This window comes from Chlamydotis macqueenii, chromosome 7 (assembly GCF_036417535.1).
Source record: "Chlamydotis macqueenii isolate bChlMac1 chromosome 7, bChlMac1.mat, whole genome shotgun sequence".
NCBI lineage: Eukaryota > Metazoa > Chordata > Aves > Otidiformes > Otididae > Chlamydotis > Chlamydotis macqueenii.
In genome coordinates, this window is record NC_141562.1 from 19,457,689 (window position 1) to 19,469,035 (window position 11,347).

At 43.9% G+C, this 11,347-nt stretch overlaps 1 protein-coding gene across 5 annotated transcripts in view; it reads right to left on the reverse strand.

The window, feature by feature from the left end:
- The window catches only part of MARCHF8 (membrane associated ring-CH-type finger 8), a 106,502-nt gene extending 103,813 nt beyond the window's left edge, over positions 1-2,689 (reverse strand). For 4 of the 5 annotated variants that reach the window (XM_086752807.1, XM_086752805.1, XM_086752802.1 and 1 more), the window contains exon 1: positions 1,016-1,194. The gene's annotated coding sequence lies outside the window, so the exon portion shown is untranslated. Of the gene's footprint in view, positions 1-1,015; positions 1,195-2,669 lie in introns of those variants that run through there. The other variant, XM_086752803.1, reaches the window with a different exon arrangement.
- Between the last annotated feature and the right edge of the window lie 8,658 nt (positions 2,690-11,347).

Below are 11,347 nucleotides of genomic sequence, written 5' to 3' on the forward strand. Positions count from 1 at the left end.
GTCCTTTGCCAACTGCAGAGCCAGAGCTGTGCATGCAGCCTCGCACTGCAGTTCGAAACAAACTGATTTTGCATCGGCACGTTATAATTCTAGCTTTGCTTGCGCTTCCACTGCACCAAAAAGAGGAAAAGTTAAAGTGTCACAGTTCAGAAGAACTCGAGCGTTGCCCGATCTGCCAGCCAGCTCCAGAAAGCACGAAGGAATCCCGACTATTTCTCAGTCTGCCGTGAAACTTAACGATTCGTTACCGACGCGTTGTGACCGGCGCATGCTGCCTGCAATTTCACCTCCGATGTACCTTCGTTCCACACCGCTAACCCGAACGCAAATTCGGGTCCTTCCTCCAAACAGCAGACCCACTGCAAACACGGCAGCCCTCCCACCCAGCCGCCCCCCTCCTCGGGCTCTCCGGGGCAGTGCCGAGGCGTCCACGGGCGAGCCAAGGCTGAGCAGACAAAGCCGGACGGGGGTGGGAAAGCCTCTTACCACTGCATCAGGTGCCGCTTCCTCAGCTCCGACAGAGCCCCGAACTCTCCGAGCGGAACCCCTCCCCGCACCGGCCAGCAACGACAGGCTCTGCCACAGCCCCCGCCCCACGGGCCGGCGGACACGGCCCCCGCGGCCGCGCCGCGCTCCCTCCTGCCCCGGCCGGCACCACGACGGCCGGGCCCACGGGGGGCAGCGGCGGCCCGGGCCACGCCGCCCCGGCACAGCTGCCTGTTGCTCGCCCTCGACACCGACCTCTGCTTCCAGGAGGCGCTGCCCCTGCAAGCGGGCGGTCCCGCCGCCGGACTCGGCGGGGCGAGGTGGTGGCCGGCGGGGCGGGACGAACGGCCGCGGGGCAGCGGCCCCCGGGACAGCCTGCCCCGGGCCACCCCAGCGGCCCGGCCAGGCCCCCCTCCCCGCGGCGGCGCCGGAACCGGCCTCCCCACGCCAGAGGGGCTGCGAACCCAGCTCGGCCCCCACGGAGGAAGTGGCGGCGGCTTCCCACGGCCAGGGCGGCGGCCGAGCCTACCTTGGTGCCCCGCACAGGGCCCGGGCCGGCGGCTCCTCCTCCAGCTGCGGCGGCTGCTGCTGCCCATGCCCGGAGCCGGGAGCCGGCGGGGCCGTGGCGCCGACGGGCCGGGCGCTGGGGAAGCTCCTGCGGGGCCGGGATACCCCCGGCTCCTTTGCCCAGCTGCTGTTTACCGCGGCTGCCCGGCCAGCCGGGCTGCCTGTCAGCACGCCGCCCCGCCCCGCCCCGCCCCCGCAGCCATGGCCCGGAGGAGGACGGGGAAGCGAGGCAGGGCCCGGCCCAGCCGCCTCCCGGTCAAGCTTTCCTCCGCGGGCGGGCTTGCTGCGCTCAGGGATGCAGCCACGCGTGAGGCCAGGCTACCGTAGCCCCGGCACCTTCCACGAGAAACACGCCGCGCGTGTGGGCAGCGGCCGCCGTGGGGCCGGGAGGGCGCGTGGCACCTGCAGGAGTGGGGCGCTGATCGCCGGGAGCCGTGGGGTGACAACCGGCAGCGGAGCGAGCGGTCGCTGCCTGCCCTGACCCCCTCCTGCCACGCAGAGCTGCTGGTGGCATGGCCGGGGGGGAACGGCTTGTTCTGCAGCAGAATTAGAAAAAAATAGCTAACTTTCTACGGTGCCATTCAACTTTAAAAAAAAAATTATCTATGCTGTGAGCCTGAAGAATGGCTTCATAAGGTGTTTTGTATTCGTTATTCACACTTGCATGTATTGATTTATCAGCAGAAGATGATGTAAACACAAAGGCTCGAGTACTTAAAGGATGCTGATCAGTTTGCCCCGTGGCTGTATCGCGGTGCCACACTCTGTTGCTATTTTACACCTCCATTTTGCAAGTAGCATACTTTAGTCATTTCTCCCCAAAGAGGAATCTCCTGAGATATGCTGGAATAGGTGAACTGTACTATCGAGGTGAATTATACAGGGAAAAACAAAAAACGAAGTGAGAGTTTTATGAGAAAATGCCAAGGGAGAGCATTCCTCTGTACAGCCATGGTATCTATGCCACTTAGGAATAAGTGACAAAGAACAGCAAGACAGGCAGCCTTGCTGAACTGTTTCTGTCAGTGCAGTACAGACAAGAAAGCAGATACTAAGAGAAAAAAACAGACAGAAAACAAGGAAAGCTCCTGACTTGACATGTAAGTTCATTCACTAAACCTAGTCAAAGTTTTTCATCTCCTGAGCCTGGACTTTTTCACATCAATCATTTACAGGACTCCAGGGAGACTACATTTACCCTTAGAGAAGAGTGAGAAAAGCATCAAATGAGTAATGTAACCCCTTTTGATGCAGAGTACAACCACCCCCTACAGAAAAATGACATGTTACAATAGGTTTTCAGAGCACAGAGAAGCTGGGTTCAAATTCTGTTACATTTCAGAGTTAGGACCCAGGACACCCATGCAGTGAAGGTGGAAGAAGCACCACCCAGAGTACACAGTGCGTCTTCCTGGGAAGAGGAGAGGGTGTTGACAACTCCTGTTCAGTCCTATGTAGAGCGAAGTTAAACAGATGCTGAGATTGTATCCCCTTATAAGACAGAGTATAGTAACGTGCATATGTGATTATAATCATGCCCTCTTGACAGGCAGTGTATTGTAATACTGGCTTGTAAAAAGCATCAGTTTCCATCCTAGGCTGTACTGCTGGCTTACCTTGAGTCCACAGGGGTATCTCTGAGAATGCTGTTTTCTTCCGGGTTTTTAAAATTATTTTTTTCAGTCTAGGATCATACCCCACTGTGGGAACAGCATAGCTTACCACCCAGTACTTGCCAGACTAGGAAAGGGGCCTGTAGACACAACTGGAAAAGAAGCAGAAATTATACAGAAATACAGTTGCAGAGAGGGCAGATTTTCCAGGCAAAGTAGCCTAACTAACGATTAGGCCTGAAATGAAAGAAGCCGCAATAAGCTACAACACCCTTAATTCTCAAGGGAGCAAAGTGCCTAAATTCCTTTGCAGATCTAAGCCTTCCCCCATGTTTTGCAATTATTACTCTGCAGTCTCTACGATTCCCCAGAAAGCTTGTCTAGTATTTTAACACATGTTGCTGTTCTCGAGTCAAAAGCCTCAGCAACAACCTCCTGAAAACAGGACTGCAGAGCCAGGACTAAAGCCTCAACACTGAAGAGCAAGTGCTACTGTGGAACAGCCTCTTTGTGTGCCTCACAGCCCTCAGTAGAAAATGCAAACCTAAGCCTTTGCAAATGCCTTCAATTTGCAGCTAATTTAAAAAAATAGAGAAGAAATAAACTTAAGCTAAAGGCCATTAGTCAAATCGAAATCTTAAGTTCTAGCTAGCATTGCTGTTCACAATCTGAGTAGAAAATGCAAGATTTAAAAGAAATTTTGGGAACAGAACATCTCCACTTTGCTAATTGAATACCTCTGACTCAAAGTTAAAGGAAAACCGTAGCTGGGGAATATGGGCCTAGAAATGCATGTCACGCTTCGCTGAAGATACTGATGGGTCCACAGAAAGAGCTGCCCCGATGCCCTGCACACAGGACCTGGACCGTGAGCATACACACGTGGCCTTTGCAAATACTTGCCATCAACAATAAATTCAATTTGTTTCAAGTCACAATAGGAGAAGTACCTCTGTGCCTAGGAGACTTCAATTCTCTCTAGAAGCAGCACAGATCTAGCATACACTTATTAAGACTACGCTTTTCAGAAATATTTTTACTTCTTTTAGCAGGAAGACCTGGATAGTGGCGTGGGGCAAAAACCTGTACCCTCTTAACCTTTAGGTATGACAATACACACTGTAGTTATGTAGAAAAGCATAATTCTTTTTTTTTCCCCAGATAATTATAAATGATCTTTTTATTCTACAATATTGGTCTGAGCACCTGCACCTGCAACTCCACAATACTTTAGGGGATTACTTTACAATTCCACTGTGGTTTGGGTCTCCAAAGTTATTTAGATTTTCTGGGGAAAATCTATTTCGAAATATAAATTAAAACTACTGCTACCATATACTTAATGAGCAACACCAGTCTCCTATGTTATCATCTTAAGAAACTGCAACACTTCCTTGCAGCTTTTTGTACAAAACCATGCAACATTGTATCACTGTAATCAGCCATTATGGCCATTATGGACTCGGGGCTGGAAGCATCCCCAGAAGTCTTGCAGGGGATTGCACTAATGTGAGGGGCTGAACGGGAGACTGTAAATCTCAAAAACCCACATCCCCAAAAGACCCCTTGGAGAGAACAGGCAGGTGTCAGTGCCTGCACATACTCAAGTACAAATGTGCTCATTCATTTCCCACGTGTGTATGTGAATCTGTCGCTAGTAATACCCGTAGCAGAGAAACACATCTACTAGACTGGATAACAACTACTAAAATAATGTAAGCCTGATGACTAGGAAGTTTAAATCCAGACATATGCATATATGCTGGCATGTGCAAACACGACATGCACACAGACAGGACAGGATGAGCTCCTGCGGCTTTTTCTTCGCTAGCTTTTCTCCAAGTCAGCTCAGTTCCTTTACTTCCTTCCACCTGCACATCCTGAGCTGTGTGTTCCCCCATCTGTTTGCCCTCTGGTTTGCACACTACTGGCAGAGATGAGGGGAATTTCTGCAAGTTCTCTGATGAGTTTTACTGAAGTTTTACTGAAGGCGAGCCCAGGGTTCACGCCTTCCTGCGCTGTTGCTCTGTTGTTTTCTGTCTGTGCTAGGTGAATAAAACAGATTCCGGTAAGAGGAGGAAAAAAGAGGAGCATTAGGGGACGGTGAAAGGAATGGATGTGAACTCAAGTAGAAAGACGGAAGAAAATATAAATAAAGTTTACACATTTCCTAACTGTTTTTCATTCACAGACAATTTCAGGTTCTGAAAGGAAAAGGAAAGAAAACAACTTACCTCAGTAAGATCCGGAATTCCTTGAAACCTGTTAAGAGTGTGCTTCATGCAGCACTGTTTTTAAGTCTGCTCTACAGAGTAGGTGGGAGCACTTTTTGCCATTCTCTCCTTTAGAACATCAAGAAAACTAGATGCATCTTTCTTGCCAGTTTTAGAAGGAAAATTATTTCCTGTGATAGTTTCAAGACTACAGAAGGTTAAGTGTTTTCCTGATTCCCTCAAAGATAGGAAACGAGCAACTACTACTCCCTCTCTTTGCCAGCCCAGAACATCAATGTTATACCCAGGAATGTTCAGACACATGATGACTGAAAGATGCTCACTGTTTGAAAACTCTATTCTGCTACAGTAAATGGCAACAGCTTAGAACTGAATGAAAGAATAAATTAGATGATGCATGAGAATTGCATGGCAGGCACCTGAAAGATCTTACAACACTGAACAAGCACCATACCGTGTTAAAGCACTGACCCTTTGTTTGTGAGCTTGTGAGAGAAAGAACTAAGTCCAGAAGTGAGGCTACTCATCAAAAATATATATGCAACATATCCAAAGACCTGCAGTCTCTGTAAAATAAACCATTTTTCTTTCTCAGATCATTTATCTTTCTGAGTCCCATTGTCAGTGACTTGCAAGCAGTGACCCAGCAGAATGCACAGTTCGAAGTCTAGTTAAGGAAACAGCTCTTACCAGAAAAGCACCAGATTTCAAAGCTTTTATCACCTTTAATAAAATCATCGCCAGAGCTCCAAGTCAGTGATTTGCAGACATCTTAATAAGTGTATTTCCGAAGTGCCTGGAATTTATCCAGTTTTCTTCATTGTCAGATACAGGATATAATTGGCACTGCAATAAATACACTTTACTAAAACCTGGCCTTGGAAAATCACTAGGATGAGATAACTTGAAACCCATCTCTGAGACAGAGTGGCATCAGCCATTAAAGCCTCACTTGAAACAACAGGAAAAAAAAAAAGCATTCCTGCCTGCAAACTAAATGGTAACCTTTCTCCCAGCGCGGTGCTGTATGACCCTCGTACACTGTGGATCCAGCAATGACTGTAGCCAGCCCCACACACAGCAGGCTTAATCTGGCATGGTGTGTGACAAACAGGCATGCGACTCCACATGCCAGCAGACTTCAGCAACTCTTCACAGTCATGTGAGGGTGCCTTTGAAGACCGACAAGATTGGATACAGCTTTGAATATCAGGGCAGATAAGCTTTTGCAGTCATAAAGCCTAACCCAGGCCTCATAAATGCTATCCTCTGTAGAAGTGTTAATAGAGATCTTCCCCATTACTGAGCCTCAAAACTAAGGAAAAGGTTGGTAAATGCAACAAACTGACCTTTTAAGGTAATTTCTCTAGATAAATCTAGTTTTCCAGGTAGGGGCAAACTGGCTCTAGGGAAATCCAATCAACAACATTAAGGTATCACACTTGATTAAGGCTTATAGCACTGCAAGTCATTTAGGATCCAAATAAAAGAAAGAAGTCTGTACCTTAGTCCCTTCTTTGTTCTCCAGTGAATTTATTGCTTATTCAAGGCAGGATATGCAGCGCTAGAAAAAACTGAAGCTCAGTGACAAGTGATGCATCTTCAGAGGTCAGGTGGTACTGCAGCTGGGACTACAGCTCATCATTTTCTTCCCCTACTTTGCGAAAAAAAATAAAACAACAAAAAAAAAAAAAACCCCAACAGTTTCCTCTTCTACTGATCAGAACTTGGAAAAAGGACCTGACGAGTGTGCTGCACGTCCAGCTCTGTTACTCAGACCATTGAGGAGCATATAGAAAGTTATATTAACTTACTGCCCTGAAATCCAAATATGCAGAGGAGGAAAGACATTTTCTGAACCTACCTCTTCCCAGTCGATATTTCAGCTTTGGCTCTCCCCACTGCAATAGACAGATTGTGTGCATCCAACATGCAGATGTGGTGAAGGCGTAAAAATAAGCAGCCTGTTTCTGTGTAACAAAACCCAGACATCATCTTCCTCATAAGCACAGCCATTGTGCTGAAGTCAGCTAGACGGTCCCCTTACAGAGCTTTCCTAAATGTTCTCCTCATACTCTAACTAATGCTATTTGTATCCAGTCCAGAGGAGTACAGACAGGTTAATAATACTACACATTTTCATAGGACATCTGGGCATATTTTACCAGATATTACTTTAATCACAATTTTAGAGGCTACCATTGTAAGTGTACCTTGAGCAGCTTAAAGCTAAATATACAAGGCAGGAAAAAGGGAACCAGGGAACTAAAGAAGACAGATCTCTGAGAGTACACTGCAAAATTAGAGGAGAGTCAGAGGACAGCAAGCATAATTAAGGCTCTGGAATAGCAGAGACAGTGAATTGTTACCATAAAAAAGATGAGTAAGAGGAGATGTGATAGAAACACTGAACATACTGAATATTGAGGAGACACTGTTCTCCCTTTCTCATAACACTAGACCAAGTGAATTTCAATTTAAAAATGGTAGGAAATGCAAAACTACAGTGTAAGAAAATGCTTTTTCACATTATACATAAATAGAAATAAGTGAGACTGTGACTGTATCAAGATTCAAAAATAGTTTTAGACCTTATGGGCCTCCATATTAATATGGTACTGTACACTGAGACAGCAAGTTCTTCAATGCGGACCAGTCATTATCGTAGGAGGTAAGATCCAGTGTTGAAAACAGGTTCCTGCACACTCAATCACAGAAGAATTCTTGTACCTTCTTCTGAAGTGTCTGCTGTGTCCTGTTCTCAGAGGTAGATGCTGGACTGGATGGATCTCAAGCTAATCCAATTGATTTTGATGAGTCCTATGTTTCTCGTAAAGCAAACTACCTATGATCACTGGCAAGACAGACAATCTAAGAAGAAATTCTGTCACTCAACTCTCAGTCTCAAGACCTTGTTTAAAAACAAAAATATTTCATTATATATCTCTGTGTTGTAACTTTGCACTAACCAGTGGAGGTTTTTGGCAAACTACGTCCGTATCCCAAACATAGCCCATTATGGGCAACAGTTCCAGCACTTGACATTAAGTACAAATTAGATTAATGCAAAATAAATCCAAGTCTACTGTTCAAACATCATCAGTTCAAGTAAAATACAAAGACTGTATGCACATTAAGTTTATGATTAGTAGGGAGAGGGGGAAAAATGGTAATTGTTCACTTTAAAAAAAAATCATATTAATTTGTTAAAAAAAACCCACAGAACAAAGACAGGGTGTTTTGAAAACCCTGACTTTTCCTTTTAGAAAACTTTAGTGTTTTTATTTCCAACTCATTAACCCTCTTAATCATATACCATGTAAATCAGATACTATTCTTGTGATTAGGTATTGTTTTGAATTCCTGGTGCTGGGCAGAACACCTAATTTCAGCAATAATTCGCAATTCGGATGTGATTAGAATACATAATTGTTACGTAGCTATATATACACACACTATATATATATGATATATAGTAATCATCCTTACTGAAGAGCGGATTAAAAGGGATTGAAAACAGCCTTAAAATGTGGTTTAGGAATACATTTCTGTTGCTGAAGACTTGTAAAGCTTCTTGAATTGGAAGGCCAGAAAGGACAAGTAGTAAGGAGTGGCCAGTTTGTTTGAGCAGTTACTGGTGCACACCCGTCACACACCACTGAGTTTATTCTTTCATATCCTCACCCTCTATCCATAAGAAAAAGAAAGCAGTATTTGTCATTCCACAATACGAAATTATAGGGACAGGTAATATTTTTACTGCATATATAGCATCCAGTATAACTTAGCTAGCAGACACCTCTGAAATTCATACTTGCAGGGTTAGTGGGGAGGAATAAATGTCTGTTCTGCAAGACATTAAGATTAGCTAATAGTTTACATCATAAAAAACAGCATACAATCATATGGTTTTGAGGCACTCTTCCATTCTTTTTAAAGTTTTTTTTTTTAAAAAAAAACTTTGGAACTAGGAAAAGGGAAGGAATGTATCCTATTTCTGACCTCCTCAGATCTGTGCAGAGTGGGCTGAATAAGGGTCATACAGAAATAATCATAGTTTTCCTTATCTATGGCTTTCTTTGTAAATCTCATCATCGGACAAAACCAAAACCTTTGCCATTCATAAATGCTTTCGCTGCCCCCTGGTGTCTCTTCCCTGCAGCTTCACACAGAGAACTAATGCCTCAAATTCTCTGCCACGAAGTCCTTATGCAAAAGTTACGTACAAACCAGTGGATCACGCTTCTGGATGCAGTTCTTTTGCAGACTGACGCTTATAATAATTTCTGAAAAATATATAATTACTAGGCAAGGGCTCATTCCAGTAAGACACTGCAGAACAAACAAAACCTCTCTCTTACACTGAACAATGCCAGCAGAAATTGCTTCAAATTATCCAGAGTACCAATAAACTGTACTGCAGACATGCAGTAAGCTGGGAAATATCTGTCTTCCCCTTTTATGCAAACTTCTGTAGATATGCTATTAACTTACTGCTTAAGCAAATAATTTTTTTTTTCCTTTTTCTTTCTTCTAAAGAACCGTTAATGGGAAAGGCAAAACAATGACCTGAGCTAAAATACTTTCCAAGAAACACACACACAATGGCCATAAAAGAACATGCAGCAAAAAACTACATCGTTGCATTGACAAGAAACCCAAACATATTGGCTTATTCATGGACTCACTGATGAAAAGACAAAGGAGAACAAGACTGACACACAAAAGAGCTGAAAATGCGATGTCTCACAGGCACTGAATGTGGGTGTGGTACGGAGAAGGAATGACTGGAATAAGCAGAACCTAAGCTATAGACAGAGATTCACATATTGGTAAGACAAGAGGCACATTGGATTCTGCAGTTTCCTTAAATAATGCATTCCTTTTGATGTGTCTGATGGCTTTGAAACAACTGCCTTGGAGTATTCCTAATAAGATGTAGCTAGAGGTCCCAAGAGAAACTGGTTTACAGTTAAGTTTTTTTATTCATTGAGTTAGTTATCTGCAGGAAAGAACTTAGCTCAAGGAGTCAATCCACACGTGGCTGGATGATGTGGTTTCATCTTTTGGGAGAGAAATATACAGAAAATCTGGCGCATCATTCTTGAAAGACTGAAAAGGCTTTGAAGTACAACTTGTTATTTAACCACACAACCATCTTAGTGAAACTCTTATCAGATAGAATGATTCATCAGGAAAAAATCCTATAGGATCTCAGGAGGTCCAAAGAGCTAAAGTAGAGGACCCTTTCTTTAATCTATGGCTGTAAATTCTAATAAAATGGGAGTGGTGGATTTCCCTCAAGAGAAAAAAAAATCAGACAAGCATCCAATCTACTGTAAACAAAGCAATGGAGGAGGACAAACATCAGCTTGCTGAAATACTTTGCTCAAGACGACGACCTGATAAATAAAGGAATACAAGTTTCACCGATTAGGAAATAAAGACAGGCTAGGAACATAAAACAGGTCAAAACCAGCAATAGCCTAAGCATCATCACAAATGCATAGCTCTGTCCTCGTTTTGTACGTTTGACTGGTTTATCCCAAATGTACTCTCAGACTGGGGTCTCCACTGACATCTCGTGGCCTTTGTGTAACATGTCATGGTTGAAACACAACCCCCCTTATCTTTTCAAGCAATTGCTCTTTTCTGTCAAGAGGTAGAAAAGCATTTCTGATTAGTGAAAATATTTTGCTTGCACAACTTTTGATTTGTGTATTTGCTATGTACGGAAAAGAAGGATAAAATCTAATACTGTGAAAAGGAGTGTCCCTTTACCTGTGCACAGACATGCTTGTAACATCCAAAAGTACACATCAGTAATCTTATTAAAAAGCTAGAAAGACTTAATTTTTGTAATATAAAGCATTAACAATTCTAGCCTTGCCTACAACTGAAGATTGTTAGCAGAAGGCACCAGTTCAATTACATCCCAGAGGACTGCAAACTGAATAGAGATGGGAATTGCAAGCAGCCAGATAGGCATCTCCAAGAAAATAAGTACTTCATTCAAGATCTAAAAACATTTCTGACACACCTCTGTGGCACTTATCAATTTGACAACAAGAATGCTGGAGATCATTCAACAAGAGACCAACCTGGTTATGCCTCACGGGTCCTCAAACATAAAAGCAGCATGTAAAAAATATTTGACAGAAAGGTAGAGAAGCACACACCTCAGTAATTGTTAAACTTCCATTACTTAAATACTTTATGATACAATCTAATTACATAAACAAATACACAAAACTTAAACATTTGTCTACAGCAGATGCATAGCACCACAGTGCACTAATACTCAGAAAACCAAACCATTTAGGTAAGTTTACACAGTAAACAATAATTGATCCATACCACAGTCCAACATAGGATTTGGTAAAACCCAATAGCATATAAATTAGCAACTAAAACAATTAATTACAAATTTAACTGCTCTTAGGACTG